At 45.4% G+C, this 12,555-nt stretch overlaps 1 pseudogene across 1 annotated transcript; it reads right to left on the bottom strand.

The window, feature by feature from the left end:
- Window positions 1-4,213: 4,213 nt before the first annotated feature.
- LOC123054195 (uncharacterized) lies at window positions 4,214-7,461 on the bottom strand (annotated as a pseudogene). The gene is made up of 3 exons (XR_006426076.1): window positions 7,060-7,461; window positions 5,202-5,422; window positions 4,214-5,089 (listed from the first exon to the last, which is right to left on the bottom strand). The product of XR_006426076.1 is annotated as an uncharacterized protein (transcript).
- Between the last annotated feature and the right edge of the window lie 5,094 nt (window positions 7,462-12,555).

Here is a 12,555-nt window from a genome sequence, read left to right as displayed (position 1 = left end):
CACTCTGATGCAGAGGCCGGGGAGACCCCCCTTTTCGAAAAAAAAGGACAGCATGGATTCAAAGTTGACTTGCAAGCAGGAAGATGTTCTTGTAGATACTGGCAATTGTCAGGAATTCCATGTGTTCATGCTCTAGCAGCTTCACAGTGTGGCCCCGATGACATTGATTCACTTATTACACCTTGCTATAGAATTGAAGCTTACAACAGGACATATGAACATGTCATGATGCCAATGGAGGGCATGCCTAGCTGGCCAATATCTAACAGACCTAGACCATTAGTTCCAAGCTATGTGCAAATGCCTGGGAGGCCCAGGACAGAGAGAATAAGAGGTGGAGATGAGCCTCCTAAGCATGCACACAAACTCTCCAAGATTGGAACTAAGATCAAGTGTAGTTTATGTGGAAATCCTGGGCACAACATGAGGAAATGCAATACTAACCCCAACAAGGGAAAGTACAAGAATAGGAAGAGGAAAAAAGAAACAAAAGTGTGTACTGATTTTTACATATGTTTGATTTCTATATGTTTTGTACTTGTGAAATTGCAGCAATGTGAAACACCTAACAACTGTTACTTCTGTGTGTTATGTAGGAAAATCCTCCAAGGACATATCAAAGAGTAGCAAATGAAACTGCTACAGCCCAGTCTTCACAGCAGGCAGCTCAAACATCACAGCAAGCTGCAGGAGGGAGAGCCCAGTCTTCACAGCAAGCTACAGGAGGGAGAGGCCAGTCTTCACAGCAAGCTACAGGAGGGACAGCACAACCTAGAAGGGGAAGGCCTCCAAAGCAAGCAAATAGAACACCTGGTGCTAGTTCTAGTCAGAGAAGGAGGAAATCTACCAGGGTTAGTATGTTTGATGAACTGAGGGGTTAAGCAGGAAAATTCCTGTTGTTTAGAGCCTTCAAATTGTTAGTAGGTTGCTGGTGATGTGCTACTTGCATGAACTTGTGTTTGTTACCGTTAAGTTGCAGAATTTCTGTTTGATGAACTTGTGTTTGTTTCTATGAATTACTGTTAAGCTGCAGAATTTGTGTTTAGTTGCAAAATGCTACTGTTTACTATGTTCTCTTTTGAAAGAAATTTCCTTTTGATAGAAGCTTGGTAAAATATGTTCTCTTTTGGCACAAAGAAATTCTGGCACAAACAAAGAAGCTCACAATTGTACCATTTCACAAGACAACATAGTACCAGCACATTAAACAAATATTTGGCATAATTTTGGCTCAAATTCAGTACACAGCAAGCAGTACAGTTGCTTCACCACAACAACCAGCACAAAGTAGAACTGAACACACAGTACACCACTACAGATTCTTAACACGTAGTACAACAAACCAAGTGCCAAAGTGCCAAATAACAGGATACAAACTCAAACTCCTTCAGCACCGTCAGTGCCGTCGATCTTGCCCATCACAGTCTTGAAGATATGCTTGCGAGTCAGGTCCTCGCCTTCTCCTGACAACCACTCATCAGGCAGTCCTTCAGCAAGCAGAGGACCACGATCGACAACCTCCTTCATGTGGCAAATGACAGGATACAGTAAGCTGTTCTTCTTTCTCGGCGACGATGGTCCGTAGTCACCCAATACAAATTGCATTGCTTCATACTCATCCATGGACTCGGGTGGCTTGTTTGTCAGCTTCAGCTCAGGTATCTCCACTGTCACCACCTTGCCAACAAAGGAAGGGTCACGAAGCCACGCCATTACCTCAAGCTCGCGGCGGCTTGCCGGCGGCAGGATCTCAATCAGCTCGCCACCCAGCTGCTTGAGAACATCTTTCACGGACGCCATCATCCAGACCTGGTTAGGAAGGCCTTCAAAGCCGAGCTTGCTCTTATACTTCAGAGCACCTGACTGAGCACGAACCATTCTGCACCAACGCGAAAACTGAATCCAACGCCGGCAACACTTGATCTTCATTGACGAAAGGAGCACCTTAGAGCACTTCTCCTCCGTCGAGAAGGTCAGCCACGGGTCGTGTGGTGGGCACGCGACCTCGATGACCACCTCGGACGGCACCACCCCGCAATGCTGCTGCAAGGTCGCCAGCATGGCTGCCGGCGTCAATGTCTGCTTGCCGTCTCCGACCGCAGTTGCCAGAAGCACATACCGCCTGAAGCGCAGCTCCAGCGCATCCATGGCCGGAGTGCGGGAGATCAGGACATGGCTCGCCTCTCGACGGAGCTCCAGCTCTCCCCGCCGCCACACCTCCTGCGGGAACCGCCGTTCCAGCAAGCTACGGCTCGCCTGGGCTGCTGCGACGACCGGGGCCGTGCCTCCATCGCCGGCGGCGCTCACAGCGTCCGGCGACACGGTGCTGGAGCTCACGCCGCCGCCGCCCATGGAGAATAGGGTTAGGGATTTGGACTGGGAAGTGGGGAATTTCTGATCCAGATCGCAACGGGGAACAACAGCTCTATAACAGTCCAACCTGACAAGTAGGCCCCACCACGGTCAAAACCGCCCTTTGACTGTGCCACATCAGCATCGAATGGAGACAAACCAGCCGGGGGGGGTGTTTTGTCCGGTTTGGTTTTGTTTGGGGTGTATTAGGAGCCAAAATATAGATCAGGGTAAAGTGAACCACCCACTTTGTTCAGGGGAGTAAAATAGACTTTTTTCTTTGTTAAATGCATCTAACCCAGGAGAGACATTTAACCAAACAAACCAGACATATATGACAGTGATTGTCACAAATACGGTTGGGCCAGAAATAATGTACTGTTTGACTCCGGTTTAGATGCATTTAACCAAACAAACCAGACATAATGTACTGTCTGACTCCATCTCTTGTGACAATGGCTGTCATATATGCCCGGTGCCAGTTCCTTCAGCTTTGTTTGCTTCATGCGCTGGTTTGTTTGGTTCATGCGTTGGGCTAGTTCCTTCAGCTTCACAAATACGGTTGCTGGCAGCTGTTTGGAAGCAAACCAGGCCTCTATTTGGCTATCTTTCATCGAACAAACCAGATAGATCGAACCCAGGAGAGAGGGAAATGATATCAAATGCATTCATGGTCGCGAATTTTCATCGGAACTACTGCGACATGCAAGGCCAGACGCAGCAGCTTCGCTCGTATAAGTCTTTTTTTCAGTGCTGTTCTCTCAATCGGCTTCCTATACCAAGCACTTTGTTTTATCCTTGCGATGGACATTCTAGTATTAGGATCTGAATCAAGGATACTTCAAGGAGCCCCTTCAGCTCAGCCGAAAAATAACGAGCGCATTTGTACTCAGCTTTAGCAATCTTTCCATATACAACTCAATAAGATTTCTTTCATGAAAGGAAGATATCTGCCTTTGCCCGCTGTAGCCTTTCCTGATGAGCACTTCCGGAGAAACATATGCCGGAGTTCCACATGCGGCGTGGAGCAGACGGGCAGACCATCTCGCCACTTTGACTTGGTTAGCGCACTTAAACCAAAACCAGAGACCCTGAGGGTCGCATACTCATCCACTGACAGGTTTCCAGGCTTCAAGTCACGATGATAAACACCTCTACTATGGCAATAGTCTCTAGCAAGTTAACTGGTGAAAATATTTACTTGCCTTCACTCCTGGTAGCCATTATATTTGTTGTTCATTGGTTTATCATTTGGCAGCAATTGTTACTCTCAAGACAGGAGAAAATAGATGTCTGCCCACTTCACTGGCATCCAGATTTGCAGGCAGCGTGTTTCAGAGATACCAGAACAATTCACTTCTATCACTAGCAGCTACTTGCTGATGTATAACAGTCATGGTTCAACACGATGTAAAAGGCTTCACAGATAACTCATACAAAATAATGACTTCTAATAGCAAGAACGCTGATCAGCTTCAACATCGCCCTTCCTTTCCTCATCAAACAAGACTTTGGCAAAAAAGATAAATTCCAGACCACAGGGCTTGTTTGGTTATATAGGGGAACAAATACTCTAGTGGGCAAAATCCACCGAGGGATTGGGTTGATCCACTTCTGTCACCCAATCCCCAGAGGGATCAATCCCTTCCAGACGCCTTAATCCCTGCCACCCTAAGTTTTGTTTGGATAGTGTAAGAGCAACAGGTTCAGCTAGCCTACCCCAACTTGTTTGAGACCTAAAAAGGCTTTGTGTTGTGTGTGTGTGTGTGCGCTTAAGTTCCAGACTACAAGTACACGAAAACAAGGAACATCAGATCAAATAGAAGAAGAAACACAATTGGGGTACCAAGTGCACGCAAAGTTCTGGAGGATGCTACATAACAATGTAGCAGCAACATTACCAATAAGCTTAAACTTCCAGAGACAATATATAACATTACAGCGGAGTGAGAAAGTTTAGTAGCAACAACTAATATGCTCATTACCTGAGCAGCCTAAGTAATACCACATCGGAGCAAACATGATGAATCAAGTACAACAGGTAGGGAGGTACCAAGGCATGACAATATAGATACATAAATAGTTCAAACGGCTTAGCTGGGCAAACCACGGGTAAGGATGGCCAAACAGATAAGCTTGGATTTTAAACCCGATAGCAAGAAACAAGGGACCAAGCAACTGTAACTAGCATTTTGCAGAAAACCAGATCACACGTGCGAGCAGCACTTCCCCTTGGCACTTTCATCCCAAAGTCGACTGTACCTCGTGCAGAAAATCGACCCCGCGAGGCCTCCACAGAAACAGTAAGTTTTCCCTCTGGGTAATCAACAGAAACAACACGCCTTGCAAGCTCAACCACACCATCTGACTTGGTAGGCAACTCTCCATTTTGAAAATCAAGCAGCACCACTTTCCCTTCTTTTACACTGTTGGTACTGCAAACAACCAACCCCGGACAATGATCAGGCCATGACCCATCAACAACTCGGATGCCCACAATGGCCTCAACTGACATAGGCAGCACTGCCAAAGCAAACTCAAGCATGCAGCGCTTGCTGGGGATGCGAAAACGGATCCCATCTTCTAAATGATACCTTTCATGGAAATAAAAACATTTGAAAGCTAACACTTCATCTTCAGACTCCTTTTTGCCCTTTACTTTTAGCTGAACTTCAATCGCAACAAGGTCAATTAACAGAACCGCTCGAGAGGGGCCTGTTAAGTGCAAGAATGGATCCTGCAATGCAAGCATCACAATAATAATTGATCACTTAACTGCCAGACTATTAATTAAAACACACACACACACACAAAGTGTTTACATTGCATAGATAGTCGCACTAACTCACCTTCGGAGTGAGGGTTTGGCAGTTATCCCTGGTGCATCTGAAGAGATAGTTGCGTTTACGATCTACCGAGTCCCTGGCAGCAACAAAGCCATGAACCTCCAGTGGCAAGCTGAGATCATTGTTTAGGTCAGTGACTTTGATGGAGAAGATCTGCATGCAGCTCTCCGGAAGAGCATCTGCTGGGTTGGTTCCGGTTGTACAGCAAATGGGACCAAGAGAAGCTGCATGGAAGAAGCTAAGTTAATAAACATTGAAAAATTATTTAAATTAAGTGATAGATATAGTGGATAGCAATACTAGCTTGTTGCCAGGAAAGAAGTTCAACATAATCTCATCCAGAGACCAGGGTAATAAGATACGGAAATGTTAACGCCCACACGTGTGGGCGTTTGCATCTCGCCCACACGCGTGGATCCGCGTCCGTTCGCGAGCGCACGAATCTTGGCATGTTTCTAGTGCCACGTAGGACTGGCCTGGTGTGTGGGCGTTCATCCGGTCGCCCACACGGCCGTTTCACCACACGGGAGGGGCTGGTGTGTGGGCGTTCAGCAGTTCGCCCACACGCCACTTTCCATGCACGCACAAGGGCTAGTGTGTGGGCATTTGCCATCTCGCCCACACGCCCGTCTCCTCTCCCACACCCAAGCTGCTAGTCGCCATATGTTTTGCAGCGCACATGGCAACTGCCCTAGTGTGCTTTATAAGCAGGTGGCAACTCTCTTTTTACCCGAGTTGCCATGTGTTTTTACAGGGTACACGGCAACTGCCTAGTGTGCACGTAAGCAGATGGCAACTCTCTCTTTACCGAGTTGCCATGTGTTTTTGCATGGTACATGGCAACTGCCCTAACGTGCAATTAAGCAGATGGCAACTCGTCCTTTTTACATGGCAACTGCCCTAGCATGCTTGTGAGCACATGGCAACTCTCTCAACTGCCTAGTGTTAGTATGTGGCAACTCCTAAAGTTTTGAAATCATGGCAACTACAGTAGACCAGACCATACATGGCAACTGCAGTTGAGCAACCATGGCAACTGCAGTTGTCCGACATGGCAACCGTAGTTCAGCGACATGGCAACTGCAGTTAAACGAACATGGACGAGGGTCTGGACCATGGCAACTGCGGGCGCGCGGTGACTGTCACGCATGGCGTGCGGGACCACGAGGTACGAGGCCTGACATACGGTGCGTGTGGGCATTATCTACTTCGCCCACACGCACACGCGTGAGAGGGATCGGGAGGGAAAAAAGAGGTGTGTGGGCATTACTTGTTTTGCCCACACGTAGGTGTGTGGGCTGTTCCTCTTACACACCACACAAAATGTGTGGGCAGTCTCCCTAACGCCCACACGTGTGGCACTTATCGGCGTCCATAAGATAGGAATAGGATATGAATGCATCAAGGGTCTTTAATGTAATACTACGATATCCTGCTCCTAGTTCGATATGCAAAGCCAATGAGGTTTCTCTACTCCCAATATATGTTATGGACTGGATTTGTTGTCAATTTTCCAGAAGAATTGATTCTACAATAAATCCCAGTTGAAACATATAATACTAGCTCAACCATCCATGGTAACGATATGTTGGATTGGTATCCAATTCCATATAACACAATTAATGTCTCTACTCTAACAGTATAATTGGGATGTGAAATAAATCTAGTTCTCAGACTCTTTTCTCAAATCGATCTAGTTCTCAGACATATCCTAGTTAAAACATTCAATAAAAATATCGCTTTTCTTATGTTTCTGCATCAATCTCAAGAAATCACATAGCGAAGTCGATTTCACGCGTCGATCTCAAGAAATCGCAAAGGCAATTCATGGGGAGATAAAATCAAGTGAAGAATTTCTTACTTTCCCCGTCGATTGAACCGAAATTAAGGCGAAAGCACATCTCCCTCATTTGACGGTAGTCCTCAGCCTCCTGCTCATCTGTAGGAGCCTTCTCAAACTCGTAGCGAAGAGGTGGCTGTGGATCGCGAACAAGTTGCTCCTGCCTCCTCCGGATCCTCTCCTGCAACTCTCTGATGCGCCTCAGATTGGTTTGCTCCGCCTCTCTAATGCTCTTCATCCTCGTCTTTGTACTGGACTCGCCCATGGAGATCTCCATCAGCGCCAACCCGCTGTCGATGAGCTCCATCTCCGGCGCGCCGCTCAATCGACCAGGGTTTCTTCCTTAGGGTTTCCTCTCTGCCGCTATTGCGTCCGCTCAATCGATCTGTTGTGTCTTTTTTCTTCCTTTTTTTTATTTTTGACGAGGGGCTCTCACCTTTTTATCCCCGGGAAGACAAGGTGTCCGTCCGACTCCAACTTGTTTTTCCTTTTCTTTTGTATTGGGCCGTGACACCTCCATTAAAAGGCCTGCCACGGGCGTGTATAGTACATGTCCAATGGCCCGGCTTAGTATGTTCTGTGCAGATCAACATGCCCTACTGCTGAAGTAGCAAGCATCATATTCTGGTTTTTTCAACTCTTGATCAGGAACCGGACGCAGAAATTCCTTGAAAAGAAGGGGATGCCTACAATCAATGCCCAAATAAAGGCATATGTCGAAAAGTGCAACTATTAATAGATTCAGTAAAGGAAGGCCCAGAACGGGCTGAGCAACTACCCGAAAGTGTTGATATGCACAGAAAATGAGTCAATTGCAAGAAACCACCACATTTGCGGCTAGGTTTGCAGGAAACCACCAACTCGTTAATCCGTTGCAGAAAACACCGGAAAATCTGTTAAGTCATTGCAAAAAGCACTGAACGGGTGATTTGGCCCATTTAATCACTTTCTTACAAGTGGGGCCAGATTGTAAGAAATTGATTTAGCAAAAAAATAACACATACACCCCTAGATCTAAAAAACAAAAGCAATCAGACCCCCACATGCACACCACCGTGGACAATCCCTCCTGCCGAAGCAACGTGAACTCGTCCGGCACGGCGCCCTGGCGCCGTTGTTGTTGTTGTTGTTGTTGCCTGGCTATGGCTGCGACGGGGTTCGAGGAGGTGGCCGGAGCGTGCGCATTTTTGAGGTTGGCCTACCGGTGCTGCAGCGATCGGCGGCGTCCAGGCCGGTGTTGATGGCGTTGATGATGGGGACAACGAAGTGCAGACGACGGCGGCGCAAGGCAGGATGGTGACAGCGGAGCTTCCTGTTTTGGTATGCGGCGGCGTGGCTCCTGCCATGGCCGGCAGCGGCTGGAATGGGGCGCAGAGGAGGGGGTCCGACGGTGAGGCTCCGGATCTAGGCGGGTCGGGCGCGAGGGAGATCAGGGAGGTGCTCCAGATCAGGCATGCTCGGATCCAACGGCGAGTTGTTGGGGAGGCAGCCATGGCGATTTCTAGCAAATCGGGGCGATCTCCATGGAGGTCCTGCGGCAACCGTCGGTGGTGTCAGAGAGGGCACAGGGAGAAGAGAAAGAGGATGGAGAAGGAACAGGGCAGAGGGGCGGCAGGTGCGCCGGGTTGGTTCGCCGGCGGCGTTCGCTGGTCGCCGGAAGGCCCAAGGACGAGGGGAGGCTCTAGATCGAGGAGCTCCTCTCGATCCAATCGAGCGAGGCTGCTGTCATCGAGGCAGGGAGGCGGGTGGGCTTCCGGCGGCGGTGGCGTGGTTAGTTGCGGCAGTGGTTGCAAAGGGGTTGATTGCTTTTTATTTTTAGATTCAGGGATGTGTATGACATTTGTTTACCAAGTCAGCTCTTGACAGTCAGGCCTCACTTGTCAGAAAGTGATTAAATGGGCCAAATCATTCGATCAGTGCTTTTTGCAACAAATTTACTGCTAATGCGGTGTTTTTTGCAACGGATTAACGAGTTGGTGGTTTCCTGCAAACCTAGCCGCAAATGTGGTGATTTCTTACAATTGACTCATAGAAAATACTAAGCCCAGTTGCTCGCTACACTGTTTCAACTTTTTTTTGCGAATTGTAGTTGGTTGCTGTTTCGACAACTGTTTTCAAAATCTTGTTTTCTTAACTAGTTGAGAAAATAGTAGAGGTTTAACTTCTTTTAGCAGAATTAACGCAATTAGGAAAAAATTATTGGGTAGAATTAATTTAGAACTAATTTATTCCCTTTTCAGAAGGAAGAACAAAAAAATTAAATAATGAAATAAAGCAAATACGGAAATAGAATATATTTTCCAAAGTCTTAAACAAACTGTGTTGATATATGGCAAATGAACTTACAAACAAAGTTTTATATCGAATCCAGTACGTATTAAAACTGTGAAATATTTTCAAAAGACTGAAAGTACGAGCGCTTGGAACAAAAATTGATCGTTCCCTTGTTACATTGAAGAACTGTCATGTGAAAATAGGCAAGCTTGTACCTTGGCCCCTGTTAAAAAGGATTTTTAAAAATAGTTTAGATTAACAAAAAAATAGTGTTGGAAGAAAAATAATGGTTGCTTGGTAAATAAAATAGTTCAGATTGCTTAAATCATGATGTAATTGGAATTAATGTAGATGCAACGTTCCAATATGGAACACTTTCAGGTGCTACATGCGCGATTGCCCGCGGCGGAAAAGGTAACTTTATAGCTACAGCTAATTGGTTCCTTCCACATATCAGTCATGTTGATGCCGCAGAGATAACAACAATCAGAAACGGATTATACTTAGCAGGGAATCGGGTGTACTAAGTTGGTGATAGAATCTGACAACAGTTTTGCTATGGAGGCAATTCAGCAGGGAGGCGACCATGTGGGTTCTGTCATGGCTATAGTACTATAGTGCAAGGAGGTAGCCCCGGATTTTGCAAAATATCATATGCTCACTGTCTTTGGGAAGAAAATGAAGTTGTTGAAGAATTCTTTTAGCAGAAAATGTTCTGCGTTCTGGGACTCTATGATCCCTAATTTTATTTCTCAAACTCTTATGAATGACCCATTGATCATCTGAGAAATGAGTCTTTATGCTTTTAAAAAATAGCTCAGACTTGGGACTTACTTCACAAGTGAAAACTAGTGAGGATTTGAACAATAAACCAAATCATTCGAATAGCGGGAATCCCTATTAAAAATGGAAATAAGAAAGAATATAGATGAGCTCTTCTATTAGTTATTCTTAGTATAGAATGTTTATTAAGAAATAAAGAGTTAGAATAACAAAAAGGTCTTGAACTAACATGATTTTGTAGGAAAGACTTGACTATTGGAGCAAGTAGCAATCTCATAAAGGAAAATTTCTCGCTGATTTTAAAAACCGAATCCTGATACTAGCAGTCTCAGTTTTAAAGCTTACATTGAGAAGCGTGGCACTGCCATTCCACAATATGTTATCAAAATTTACAGCAGGAATACAGTTGTGTCGTTGTTGGGATTAAATCCGGCAGATCTCGGGTAGGGGGTCCCAAGCTGCTGATCTTAGCAAGGTGGTGACAGGATGAACAAGGGACACGTTGTTTACCCAGGTCTGGGCCCTCTCGAAGAGGAAAACCCTACTCTTGCTCTTGTTTATATTGTGTGGATGGAGCACAAAGTACATGATGGTCTACCCCGAGACCGCATGTGAATGTATGATTCTCTACCTTATGGTCTAAAATCCCTCTGCTTACATGGACGACGGGTCTACCTAGGGTTACATGTAGGCCGGTTGCATCTAGGGATAAACATGTCGATGATTAAAATGTGTCTTGGAGTATGCGCCAAGTCTTCGGAGGATTACGTCTTGGGCACACCGAGGGGTGGTACGTCTTCAACGTATCTATATTTTTTATTGTTTCATTCTATTATATTATCAATCTTAGATGCTTTATATGCAATTTTATATCATTATTGTGAACTAACCTGATGTCTACTACGCAACTTTATTCTTGTAGACACGTGTTGGGCCTCCAAGTGCAGAGTTTTGTAGGACAGTAGCAATTTTCTCTCAAGTGGATGACCTAAGGTTTATCAATCCGTGAGAGGTGTAGGATGAAGATGGTCTCTCTCAAATGACCCTGCAACCAAATACAAGAAATCTCTTGTGTCCCCAACACACCCAATACAATGGCAAATTGTATAGGTGCACTAGTTCGGCGAAGAGATAGTGATAAAAATGTAATATGGATGGTAGAAATATATTTTTATAATCTAAATAAATAAAAACAGCAAGGTAGCAATTTAAACGGGCACAAAAACGGTATTGCAATGCTTGAAAATAAGGCCTAGGGTCCGTACTTTCACTAGTGCAATCTCTCAACAGTGCTAATATAAATGGATCATGTAACCACCCCTCAAAGTGCGATGAAGAATCACTCCAAAGATCCTATCTAGCGGAGAACATAAGAATAAATTGTTTGTAGGGTACGAAACCACCTTAAAGCTATTCTTTCCGTTTGATCTATTCAAGAGTTCGTACTAAAATAACATAAAGCTATTCTTTCCGTTCGATCTATCCTAGAGTTCGTACTAAAATAACACCAAAGCAAATTCATATTCATAATACTCAATCCAACACAAAGAACTTCAAAGAGTGCCCCAAGATTTCTACCGGAGAAACAAAGACAAGAACGTGCATCAACCTCTATGCATAGATTACCCCAATGTCACCTCGGGAATCCGCGAGTTGAGTGCCAAAACATATATCAAGTGAATCAATACGATACCCCATTGTCACCACGAGTATTCAATTGCAAGACTGTGACGCCCGGGTAATTAAGCTATAGTAACCCCCTCGTAATGATGCCAAGTCACCTCTGATACTGTTGCTAGTCTATCGTTAGATCTAAACCGGTCCAAAATTCAAATTTAAAATAAAGGCAAACAATAAAAGTTTTCTAACATTAAAACTAAAATGTTCAAATTGGGACAAATAAATCCTAAGTAACAATGGTGGAGAGACCACACTTGTAATAAATGTGTAAATACTCAAAAATGAATAAAACAGCAGCAAAATAAATTAGTTAAATGCCTTTTGTATTTTGTAAAATATTAAACTATTCTATTTAGCTGTCCAAGTTAATGTGGCAGTGGCATATTTGGTAATATCAATTATGGTGCCATTTTGGTATTTTACTAAAACAAAAATAAAAGGAAACTAAAAGAAAACAGTAAAGAATAAATAAAAACAGAAAAGGAACAAATAAAAGAAAGAAAACAAACACATCTAACAAAAAGAAGAACCCCCTCCCCCTGGGCCGAATGGCCTAGCTAGCCAGCAGGCCACCAGGCCAAAAGGCCCAACCGGCCCACCCCCACTCCCCTTATCCCTGGACCCGAAACCCTAACCACTACCCGACGCCCCACTCTTCCTCCCACGTCGTTCCCCTCCTCTCCCCCCGATCCAGATCGGATCGGGGCTCACACGCGCGCGCCTCGGAGCCCGACGACGCCGCCGCCTGGATTGACGCCGCCTCGACCTCGTCTCGTTCCC

The sequence above is a fragment of the Triticum aestivum genome, chromosome 2D, assembly GCF_018294505.1.
Source record: "Triticum aestivum cultivar Chinese Spring chromosome 2D, IWGSC CS RefSeq v2.1, whole genome shotgun sequence".
Lineage (NCBI taxonomy): Eukaryota > Viridiplantae > Streptophyta > Magnoliopsida > Poales > Poaceae > Triticum > Triticum aestivum.
This window is presented reverse-complemented; position numbering and strand designations above follow the sequence as displayed.